Here is a 13,200-nt window from a genome sequence, read left to right as displayed (position 1 = left end):
CAAGTCCCTCATTTTACAATTGAAGAAAATATACAGTAAATGGCAGGGATGGGATCTTGATCCAGTTTTTCTAAGTTTATTGCCAGTGTTTTGCTTTGTTTTTGATGGTATAAACACCTGTTCTTCCCCAGTTAAATTGTGTATATCCCACTCCTCTGTCCTACTCCATTCCTATATCATCCTCCACCTGATTGACAAGATATTGGTGGTATTTTTAACAATTTCAGGAAGCATTTTGTGAGGGAGAACTAAGGAATATCATGATATATGAGCAGTGATGAATGTTAAGGTTGGTCATTAACTTGAATTTATAGAATGGACATCAGAGTGTTATTTGAAGAATAAAGAGTCTTTAGTTAGAGGTTCCATGAGGATTTTTTTTCCCTAATCAGGGTAAGAAACTGGAAAAACCTTTTTAAGACAACTTTTTGAGACTAATCAAGTTAAGATAGAGGAGAGAGGAACTTTAAGATGACATTACCAGTGAGCAGAGACTTTGTAAAATACTAAAACAACTTGATAAAAAGAGGAAGTATTCATCTAAGATGTGGTCACAGGAATAGTACAGAGGGGAAGAAGTCTGTACTTTCTTGAAGCTTTCTATTTTGTCTGAGAAACAACATAAATTACCTAGACTTGGATCCAAAAAGATCCAGATACAAGTCCTACATATGATACATAATGATTGTGTCACTTTAGACAAGTCTTTTAACCCCCTAGTTTTGGGCATCTCTCTAAGACTTTAAATTTCATATAAGTTGCCAACCTGCATGAGAAAAATTATACCTCTATTATCAATTGAATTATAGCTCTAATGCCTAGCTCTATCTTCCCTTATCATTATTTCCTTCTACATTCTAGACTCAGTTAATTTGATGAACCAACATTAGTATAATTTCTATTAGAAGCTTCTAAATTTCAATACCTTTGTCCAAAAGTCTAGGTGCCTTACCCCATTCTATTATGGAAATAGCCTGGAACTAGAAGGTAGTCCAGCTATTACATATATGCGTGTGTGTGTATGTATATATATATATATATATATATATATATATATATATATATATATGTATATATATATGAAACATAATAGCTGGACTGCCTTCTAGTTCCCGGCTATTTCCACAATAGTTTACTAAGATATGGTACACACACACACACACACACACACACACACACACACACACACAAACATCTTGGTAAACTTCATCTGATCACATAGTCTTCATTATTTTTTCATACTGGTCCATAGTGTATTTTATTGCTTTATTGGCAATATAAAAGTATAAGCTGGATTGACACTAACATCTATAAATAACCCCCATATAGTCCACAATGATAATAGAAAAGATGATGCCCAAGGCTAACACTTAAGATGTCATAGATGCAAAGGTTACATCCACTCTCCTCTGAGATTTTTCTTCAAGGAAAGTAGCTCAAATGAGAACCTCAGTCAGGAAAGGAAGAGCAGAAGACAGAGAGCCAGAAAAGAGATTTTTTTCTTATTAAAGGTCCATGGAGACATTCTTTCTTTCTGCTCAATGACCAATACATAGAGATGGCTTCTTTATCACAAAGTAAGAGTCAAAGCTAACATGCTAAAGAGCCCAGCTGGCACAAGTAGTCAACTAGAGTCAGAGGGTCAGTTTTGTGCATGTTCTATTCAATTCCTATTTACATCAATCTATTTTGTATTTTTAATGACTTCCTAGAAGGAAATCTATTAATCCCCTTTAAAGAGATCTTAACTTATCTCAGTTTAGGGAGTTGTCACATCAACTCTAGGCTCATTATCCCAATTCCCATTCATACTGGTACTTGGATGCCCAGAGGGCAGCTGACTATTCCTCCCTTTAGGCTTCTAGAGGTAAACCTGAGGGCTTGTCACTTCTAAAACTCTCACTCACAAGCCCCAATAAAATATATTCACTACAATATCAAGTTTTTTTAAAAGAGAAATTTACTCCAAAGGCATAGCAAAGACAGAAATTGCAAAATCATACAAACTGGGAGTATAATTTTCCTTTGGCATATAGAATATCCCTGAAGGAATGACTTCATTTTTTAAAGTATAAATGAAGTAAAGCACATATACAGAAAACATGAGGGACCTAGAAGTACCTCACAATTTGTGGTCTTGGAGGTCCTTCTTTGCTTCTTTCAAGGATTTCCAACTAAGCTCATTACAAAGAGTTGCACAGTCAATTGATAAATTGTTCCCTGGCTCATTTTCTGCTCTGAAGGTGCAGCATACAACTGAATTGGGTCAAGTAGCTCACTTAGGTATTGCACTAACCTATTACTAGACATGACTGTTGCTAACACTTTCTTTTGAACTTAAGTTTTCAGTAGACCTTATATATCTTTGACAGGTACTGTTTCACAAAGTCATTGGGTATTTCCATACTTACAAAATATCAGGAAAAAAGGAACACAAAAGAAACAAAAGTACCAGGGGCTCAGAGATACATAGTAATAGGGTGAGGTAATACAAACTGCCATTGTCCCTCCTCCAAGTGGAAACTCACAGAAGTTATTTTCATGTAAAAGACACCACAGAAGAGAGAACCTTTTTGTATATACACTTAGTCTGGTGCTTTGAATAATTAAGAAACTGGTTATTAACCCAATACCAGTCTTTTAAACACTCATAATCAGAAGTAGGTTCAAGATAGGAATATGGCAAAGAATATTGCATATATTTTATAGAACCCACTAAAGAAGAGCAAATCAGAATGGCCTCTAAAGATCTGGTCTTAATCGGTCAATCTCCTATTCCAAGACAGTGAACCAATGTCAAGAAAAGTCTCATTTTTTTAACTTTCAAGATCAGACTCCTCCAGGCCTGAACCTGTTCCACATGAGTCCTTAGACCATGAGAAAAGCTATCTCTGACCCTGGGCCTTTAAATTTTTACTAAAACAGCATTTCCATCCATCACCTTGACATTTTTCTTTTTTTCATTAAAGTATGATATATAATGTGCAATAATGATGGGAAAGAATGTTTTTAGATTAATCACTGGTTCGTTTAAATGGTTTTTTTTTCTTTCCTAAACTCAGTTCTTTTACTTCAGGCCAAAAGATTTGATTTTTTGTTAGGAAGCTTTTTTGATAGATTTGTGTGTGTGTATATATAGATATAGATATATATATATAGATATAGATATAGATATATATATGCTGGTTAAATATGAAATTTTTCTGGTTTCTGCTGTTCCACTCCTAAATATAGTAGCAATATTTAGTACAACCAAAGCAAAAGAGAAATAATTTTCAAATCCCTACAAATATGCTAAAAATGTTTTTAATTCTTAAATCTTCCTTCAGAGATTCCATACTTTTAGTTTAGAAGATAAAGTTTCCATTTAATTTTTGAACAAGTTATGATAATAAACTAGATCATTTTATTCTGCAAAGTTCTTAAATGAGAATTTATAGACAGCAAGTTGAATTAAAATGGAGGTTCACCATGATGCTGGTTTCATACCTTGTTGAAATTAGCCTGTCCATTGCAGTTCTAAATCACTGGGCTTGTCTCTGTCAATATTCCAAATTTCTCATGGTTCTGTAATATATACTATTTTTTACTGTGTAGAACAGGTCTTTATGGTAGTAGATTTTTACATAGTTATCTTAGTATCTAATCTCTGATAAATCTTTTAATCAAAAAATTATTTTTGTCATCTCCAAATCATAAGAAACACAAAGTTTTTTGACCGTATATTTCCAGGAATTTAGACATCTAAAACAAATGTTCCAGCACAAGGGTAGGGCCCAATTTTTATACTGACTGTTAATTTTGTATATTTTAATGTTTCATAGATTGCTATTGTCTGTTTATCAATGTCATCTCTAAGGGAAAAGGAAATCTGCTTTCCTATCAGCTATCCCTTAAGACAGAAAAATAATTAAGCAAATATAATAACTCTCTGTGACAATGAATAAAATATTCTTCATTACTTAGTCATTTTGCATATTAGTCTTTGAATTCTGCCTCTTTGCTCTTTATCACTTCATAAAATTTTTCATATTTTTATCAGTGTCTCATATTTGCTATTTCTTATAGCTCAGTAGCATTCTATTCATTCTATTGTAATCTTGTGGCCAGAGAAAGCATCTAGCTTCCCCTACTTGGAATTAGTAAGCCTAGTGAGTAAAGCCTCTGAAGATTTCAATACCAAAGATTTGTGCACATTGTACACCCTAACAGCAACATGGGGGTGATGATCAGCCTTAATGGACTTGCTCCTTCCCTCAGTGCAACAATCAGACACAATTTTAGGGTGTCTATGATGGAGAATACCATCTGTATCCAGAGAAAGAATTGTGGAGTTTGAACAAAGACCAAAGACTATTACCTTTAAAAAAGAAAGTTATCTTATTATGTAATTTTGCTATCTCTTATACTTTATTTTTCTTCCATATCTTTAAGGATATGATTTCTCTCTCATCACATTCAACTTAGATCATTGTATACCGTGGAAACAATGTAAAGACTAACAAAGTGCCTTCTGTGGAGGGTGGGGGGAGTGAATCAAGATTGGGGGAGAAATTGAAAAATTCAAAATAAATGAAAACTTTGAAAAAATAATCAACATCACTTCATAATCCTTGTATCCCCATATCCTCTAAGGACAATGCCTCCAACTATATTGAACCCTCATTAGCTGTGGTATTGGCTAAAGGCTCAACACTTTCATGTATCAGAGGAAGAATTGTGGAGTTTAAACAAAGATCAAATATTATTACCTTCAATTTAAAAAAAATGTCTTCTGTACTACATAATTTTCCTACTTCTAATATTTTTTTCTTCCTCAAGGATATTTTTTTCTGTCAACATAATCATTTTTGATCAATGCATAGCATAAAAAATAATGTAAAGAGTATCAGATTAGCAGCGGCTAGGTGGGGTAATAGATAAAGCACTGGCCCTGGAGTCAGGAGTACCTGGGTTCAAATCTGGTCACAGACACTTAATAATTACCTAGCTGTGTGGCCTTGGGCAAGCCACTTAACCCTGTTTGCCTTGCAAAAACCTAAAAAAAAGAGTATCAGATTATCTTCTATGCAGGAGGGAGGCAGGGGGAGGGAAGGGAGGGTAAAGAAAAAACTGTAAAATTCAAAACCTTACAAAAAATTATTGGTAGAAATTACTATTTTTATAATTGGAAAACAAAATAAATATTCATTAAAAATAGAGACTTTTATTCTTCTTTTTCTATTTCTCAAATTCTGCTTTTTGAGGAATTCTTCATTGAATTTTTGTGTTTCTTCAACTATAGATCAATTCTGCTTTTTTAAGTTGTTATTTTCTTCAATTTTTGTGCCTATTTTATTAAAATGTTATTTTTTTATAATTTTCTTGAACTGTTCTTTTATTTTCCCAATTTTTCTTCTATCATTCTTATCTTTTAAAAAAATTCTTCTAGTAATTCCTTTTGGGCTAGGGTTCAATCAACATTTAACTTAAGGCTTTGGTTGCAGTGGTTTTCATATGACTTTCTTCTTAATTTCTGTGTTAGTCTTCCCTGAAACCATAGTAACTTTTTATAGCCAAGTTAATTTTTAGCTGTTGTTTACTCTTTTTCCAGTCAATTTCTTGGCTTTGAACTTCATGTTAATATTTGACTCTTATCTCTTGTGAGTAAAAAGACAGTAAATTATAACTTTTAGGGTTTTTTGTACTACTGTTTTCAGAGTTGATTCTAGGTGTCTACAAATTTTTAATTTTTCCAGGGTGGCATGAAGAAGGGAGAGGTGTGGTCACTGTTCTGCACTCTATTCTTTCTGTTTTAATCTTTTTTTTTTTGCAAGGCAATGGGATTAAGTGACTTGCCCAAGGCCACACAGTTAGGTAATTATTAAGTGTCTGAGATCAGATTTGAACTCAGGTACTCCTGACTCCAGGGCTGTTGCTCTATCCACTGTACCACCTAGCTGCCTCTGTACTCTCTTCTTTACTGAGAACCTTTGCATCCTCAAGAACTAGCACTCCTCTTGGGCCCTGAAAATATGACCTGGTCCCTTGAACCCTTGTGACCAATCCCAAGTACTGCTTTCAATCCTGGAACTGTGTATGGGTAATAGGACTGCCCGTCAGTACCAACTTATTCAATGCCAGCAAAGGGTAGCCTGTAATTTCTTTCTGACTAATTGCCTGGGTTGAGAGTTCCCAAAGATACTCCTGCTGGCACTCTCTTTGCTGCCTCCAAGGCCTATTGCTGGTATTACTATCATGATCTGGGCCAGGCCACCACTTCAGTGTTAGACTCCTATCAAGTTCCTAAGTTACCTAAGACTGAGAAAATATCTCACTCTGATCTTCTTGTTGGTTATGCCACTGCAGAATTAATCTGAAGTGCTTTTAAAGTTATTTGGAGGTTAATGTTGGGAGAGTTCAGCTGATTTATAGATTATATACCACCATATTGGTTCTTCTTTTATACAACTTAAAAATATTGCATTAATATCTTGTATTTTTCTATACCAAAAATCTCTTCCTTTTTCTAACTTAAAAACATCCCTTATAAGGAAAAAGGAAGAAAAAAGAAAAAATTTTCAGTCAAAATAACCAACATATTGAAAATCTAACATGGTATGCAGTGTTCTAACACGTAGACCCTTATTTCTGCATTCCTTTTTCTTTTGTTTGGGACCAAGAATGACAGCTAGGATCACACAGTATTCAATTCTAATTACCTTCTTGTTGTGCTTTCCTTATGCATTATGAAGATGGTATAGTGAATAGAATTCTGAACTTGGAATCAGAAAAGATTCAAATTCTACTTCATTTATTTACTATGTTTATAACAGTGGCTAAATCACAACTTCCCTGGGATTCAGTTGCCTAATTGATAAAATGAGGTCAGACAATGAGGAATTTGAGGCCCTTTTATCTCGATTCTATTATCAACATCACCAAATGTTTCAAAGGATATCATAGGATTGAGAACAGAATTAAAAATAAGGTCAAAGGATAGAAATTAAAGGCATATAGATTTCATAAAATGTGATATCTCTTCCAAATCTGGAATTGTATGGTTCCCAGTTGACTAAGTTCCATTCATCTTTTTAAAAGGTCACTTCTGTTTTTTCTGGATTCTTTTTGTTTTTTAGATCCACCAATCATTTTATTCCCACCATGAATTTTTCTCCCTTACAACAAAGAAATTAGCTAAGCAAAACTGACAAATAAAATTATTCCATTCAAAAGAAGTTAGTGTTCAAGTTACTTTCCAAAAAATGATATATTTCAACTAAAATATTTTCATAAAAGCTCTATGAGTCACTCTTTAGTGACAAAATTCAAACCCATGTGGAAGATTAGCAGCAAGTGCCCAGGCATAAGAATCCATGTTTTCATTTGTTCAGTTTCTAAAACAGTTCAGCTCCCATGTTATATCTGTAGAACAATTGTTTAGAGGGTTTGCTGTTATTGCAATTCCTTGAGGCAAAATAAATGTGCTTAAGAGAAAATGAAAAAAAACATTTTGCCTTTCACATCAGTTCAGATTATTGGAGTTTTGGTTCCAACATGATTCCTACTATATAAAAAAATCAATCTTGAGCTAAGAATTTTATGATGAAGTTGGTAAATGTCAAACATTAGAGAAAGCAGCAAACATTTGACAAAAGACATAGAAGCACAGCCTACAGCACCAAGTCACTCTGTGATGCTTTTAATTTACAAAAGAAATCTGTGTTTCAAAAAGTAGTTCATTGAAGAAAGACCATCATTTTTAAAAATTGGAAATACATTCACTTTTTGCCATTAAAATGTATTCTGGGAGTGGTTAGGTGGCATAGTGGATAAAGCACCAACCCTGGAATCAGGAGTGCCTGGGTTCAGGTCAGGTCTCAGACATTTAATAATTGCCTAGCTGTGTGGCCTTGGGCAAGTCACTTAACCCCATTTGCCTTGCAAAAATACCTAAAAAAATGTATTCTGTTTCTAAGACATAAGTTAATAAGGAGATAGTGAGAAGAAAAGCTTAGTAGATAGCTAATTTCTTTTATTTCATCACACCAGTTAAGAAGTAATTTCTGGGACACTGCCAGTACTCAGCACGAGTATAAATATGGCATCCTCTTACCCAAGGAATTAGAATGATGTAGGTGACATGGATCCCTATAAAATGGGATAAATATGTTCAGTGTTTTCTGATGAAAGCACTAAAGAATATGATCATATCTAAAAAGTTTTATCCCATTCACCTTAGAGAAAAAGAGTAGCTTATATCTTGTGAGAATTGAACAAGCCTGCTTATTGAGGTAAAAACTGTGGTGAGATTGTTCAGGATAATTGTTCAATGAGAAGGAATCATAGATGGCACAGTACTGAGAAGGTACAGAATTGCTTAAAAGATCATAAATCCAGCAATTTATTTCTTAGACTTCTTTATCTTGACCTACAGACCCAAAGGCACACACAAAAAAGTGGAATATGTTCCCCAATCAAGAGTCCAGATCTCCTAGGTCTCTATTCACATTTCTTGGTGTTATTGCTGGTCAGTTTCACAGAGGTAGGAAAATCTTAGGGGAAGTAAATGGATAGTATGGACCTCAACTTCCCCTAGCAACCACTAAAAAAGTAAATCTTATTAAATATTACTAAGTTATCATGGCTGGAATTGAAATTTACTAAGCTGAAAGTATACCAATTTTCCTACATTCCCTCCAACATTGACATTCAGTTTAGCAAGCTCATTTAGAGAATTTTTTAATATGATGATTGATAGCTTTGATTTTTTTATCTTAAAACTGCCTATTTATATTCTTTTATCATTTTTCAACTTGCTAACTTACAAGTCTAATCCTAAATGAAGCTGACCAAATCAAGCAGTTGAATGCTAAAGAACTTCCTGCTGACCAATTAGAGGTGAAACATGGAATCACTTCTGTCAGCTGGGCATTACCAATGGGCCAATTATTACTATAACTGGTAGTTCTGTTACGGTTTACACTGCCATTGGCCAAATCAGAAGTAAAATGCTGAAAAAAGAGTATTTGAACAATGATGGGAAAACTCAACCAAAGCAGAAGCTGTGGTTATTTTTCATGACAAAAATTAAACTGGTGAAACTCATGCCTCCTAATACCAACCTCTCCTGTGCCTTTCTACTATGCCTATTTTCAACTTTAATTACTTTTATGTCTTTTAAAAATGAATATTTTTCCAATTACATATAAAAACAAATTTTTAAATTAATTTTGTTAAAATTTTGAGTACCAAATTTTGAGTTTTCACACCTCCTTAATATATCAAATATTTTGACATAGTTTAAACATATACAGTCATATAAAACATGATGGGGTATTTTTTTTTGTCCTTCATTCTCAAAGATTATGACATCAGGGAGATGATAACATGACAAGCATATGAACTGGATTTAAGTGAGGGGGACTGTATTAAGTTACTGGCCTCACTTTCTCCTCCAGAACCATCTGGGTCCCAATGGCCAGCTGTGGTTCTGGATGTGAGGCAATCAGGGTTAAGTGACTTGACCAGATTCATACAGTTAGTAAATGTCAGGATCACATTAGAACTCCCATCCTCCTGACCCCAAGATCAGTGCTCTGTCCTCTACACCACCTAGCTGCCTTCATATAAAACATATTTCCATATAGCTACATTGTGAGAGAAAACATAGACCAAAGGAAAAAAAGAAAAAAAAAGTATTTTTCAGTCTTCAGACTCTATTGGTTCTTTCTCTGGAGATGGTATTTATCATCATAAATCCTTTGGAATTTTCTTGGATCTTTGTAATTGATAAGAATAACTAAGTCATTCACAGCTGATCATCATACAATATTGCTTTTACTACATACATTGCTTTTCTGCTTGCTTCAGTTTACATCAATTCATTTAAGTTTTTCAAAATTTTCCTGAAAATATGCTTCTCATAATTTCTTATAGCACATTATTATTCCAAATCATGTACTATGGTTTTTTTTAGCCATTTCTCAATTTATTGCTGTTCCTTCAATTTCTAATTCTTTGCCAATGCAAAAACATCTGCTATAAATATTTTTGGACCTATTGATCATTTTTAACATTTTTTTATCTCTTTGCTACATACAGTCAGTAGTGATATTATTGGGCAGAAGGTAGGCACAGTTTCATAGCTCTTTGGGCATAGTTCCAAATTATATTCCAGAATGGTTAGATTAGTTCAGATTCCACCAATAATGCATTAGTATACCAATTTCCCAACATTCTCTCAAATATATGTCATTTTTCTTTTCTGTGAAATTAGCTAATCCAATAGGTATGAAATGGTACCTCACAGAGTTGTATTACTTTCGTTTCTGTAATCAATAGTGATTTAGATAATTTTAATAGGATAATCAATAACTTTGATTTTTTTATCTTAAAACTGCCTGTTTATATTCTTTTACCAATTACTAATTGGGGAATGTTTCATATTCTTATGCATTTTATTTAATTCTCTATAGATTTGAGAAATAAGGCCTTTTTCAGAGAAATTTGTAGTAAAAAATTTTCCTCAGTTATCAATTTTCCATTTAATCTTAGCTTGTGTAAATTATGTAAAACCTTTTTAAATTTAATTTAATTAAAAATATCCATTTTATTTTCTGTAATGCTTTCTTATTATTCAATTATTCATAGTTCAATGATCCTGTAATTTGCTTAGGGTATGATTATGTTTACTAAATCATATGTCCATTTTGACCTTATTTTGATATATGATATGAGATATAGTTCTACACCAAATTTCTGCCAAACACCACTTACTAAAGTCAAATACGGATTTCTTTTGCAAAAATTTGGTCTTTTCTGTATCCAGATTATTCATAACTGTGTGTAACATAGAACTAGATTACTATGGTCATTTACAGGTGTATTTTGTGTAACCTATATATTCCATTAATCCATCACTTTATTTCTTTGCCCATACCAGATAGTTTCAGAATTCCAACCTTAAAATTTGGTATGACTAAGCAACCTATATTCATATTTTTTCATCACTTCCCTTGATAATCTTGATCTAGTGTTTTTCTAGATGAATTTTTTAATTAGTTTTTCAAGATCTGAAAAATTTTGTTAGCATTGTTGAATAGCATTAATAAATAAATTAATTTCGGTAGAATTGTTATTGTTATTATATTGGCTTGGCCTATCCATCTAATATTTTTCCAGTTGTTCAGATATGATTTTATTAGTGAGAAAAATGTTTTGCAATTGTATTCATATAGTTTCTTAGTTTGTTTTAGTAGGTAGACTCTCAAGTAATTTTTGTCTGCAGGTATTTTAGTAGTTTTTTTTCTTTCTCTTGCTGCTGGGTTTTGTTATGAATATATAAAAATGTTGATGATTTATGTGGATTTATTTTATATCTTCAACTTTACTAAAGTACTTGATTATTTCAATTTTTCTATAGATTCTCTGAAGTACACTCTTACATCATTTGCAAAAATGATAGCTTTATTATCTCATTGTCTATTCTAATTTTTTCAATTAATTTTTCTTCTTTAATTACTATAGTCAACATTTCCAATATAATATTGAATAATAGTATCCTTTGATTTTATTGGGCAGACTTCTTGCTTATATCCCTTACAAATAGTGCTTGCTGATGGTTTTTAAATAAATAGTAGCTAACACTTTTAGGAAAGCTCCATGTATTTTTATACTTTCTAGTGTTTTAAATAGGAATGAGTTTATGAATCAACAATAGCTTTTTCAGGATCTATCAAAATAATCATATGTTTTGTAGGTTTTTAAAAATTCATATTATCAATTAAACTGACAGTTTTCCTAATATTGAAACAGCAATGTATTCTTGGTATAAAGTTCACCTAGTAATAGAATATAATCTCTGTGATAAATTACTTTAATCTCCCAGTTAGGAATTTATTTAAAATGTTTGCTTTAATACTCATCAGGGAAATCAGTTTGTAGTTTTCTTTCTTTGTTTTCACTCTTCCTGGTGTAGGTATCAGAACCATATTTGTTTTGTAATAAGAAATTAATAGGATTCCTTATTTTACTAATTTCCCAAATAGTTTATTTGCAGTTAATTGCAATTAAGTGCAATTTATTTTTCTTTAATTGCTTGATAAAATTCGCTTGTGAATCATTCTGATCGTGGGAATTTTTTACTTCAAGAGCTCATTGAAGCTTCTTCAATTTCATTTTATAAGATGAACTTACTTAAATATTCTTTTTCCTTTTATATTAATATGAAAAATTAATATATTTTAAAACAGTCATCTTTTTCATTTAGATTGATAATTGCATTGGCAGATGCATGGGCAAAATAGCTCCTAAAAATGATTTTAATTTCCTCTTCATGGTAGGTAAATTCACCTCTTCTTTTTTGATAATAGTAATTTGATTTTCTTCTTTCTGTTTTAATAATTAAATTAACCAAAGATCTATTTTATTTTTTATTAGAGAGTCTGCCAAAACTAGATTGGAACTCCAAAATACTTGATTTTATTTTTCTTTTCTGGATGCTTGTAGAATTTTCTCCTTGTCCTGTGAGTTCTGAAATTTGACTATAGTACTTCTGAGAATATTCATTTCAAGATCTCTTAAAAGAAGTGATACAGAGATCCTTTCCATTTATATTTTGTTCTCTAACTCAAGTATATCATGGTAATTTTCCTTACTAATATTTTCAAATGGTGTCTTAGTTTTATTTTTTTATACTGGATTTCATGTAGTCCAATAATTTTTTAATTGTTTCACTGGATCTATATTCCAGATAATTAGTTTTTCCAATGAGATATTTCACATTTTTTTCAATTTTTAATTTTTTGATGTTATTTATTGATTCTTGATGACTCAAAGAATCATTAGCTTCCCTTTATTAATTATCTTTTTAGATAATTTTTCCTTCCTCTAATTTTTGTACCTCTTTTTTCCATTTGGCTAATTCTACTTTTTTAAGGAATTGATTTCTTCATTAAAATTTTGTACATTTTTTTTCATTTTTGTGCTTCCTTAACCAAATTGTTTATTCTTTTTTAATGATTTTTTGCACCACTATTATTTTTCCCAATTTTCCTCTTTTTTTTCTTATTTGATTTTAACATCCTTTTTTATTCCTTCCAGTAAAATTTTTTTGGGACTGAGACCAATTCACTTATTTCTTTGAAGCTTTTCTTGTATCCTTTTTGATATTTTTGTCCTCTTCTGAGTTTCTGTTTTGATTTATTTTGTCATCATAGT

This window comes from Macrotis lagotis, chromosome 1 (assembly GCF_037893015.1).
Source record: "Macrotis lagotis isolate mMagLag1 chromosome 1, bilby.v1.9.chrom.fasta, whole genome shotgun sequence".
Taxonomy (NCBI): domain Eukaryota; kingdom Metazoa; phylum Chordata; class Mammalia; order Peramelemorphia; family Peramelidae; genus Macrotis; species Macrotis lagotis.
The sequence above is the reverse complement of the archived record's forward strand: the minus strand, read 5'-3'. Positions refer to the sequence as shown.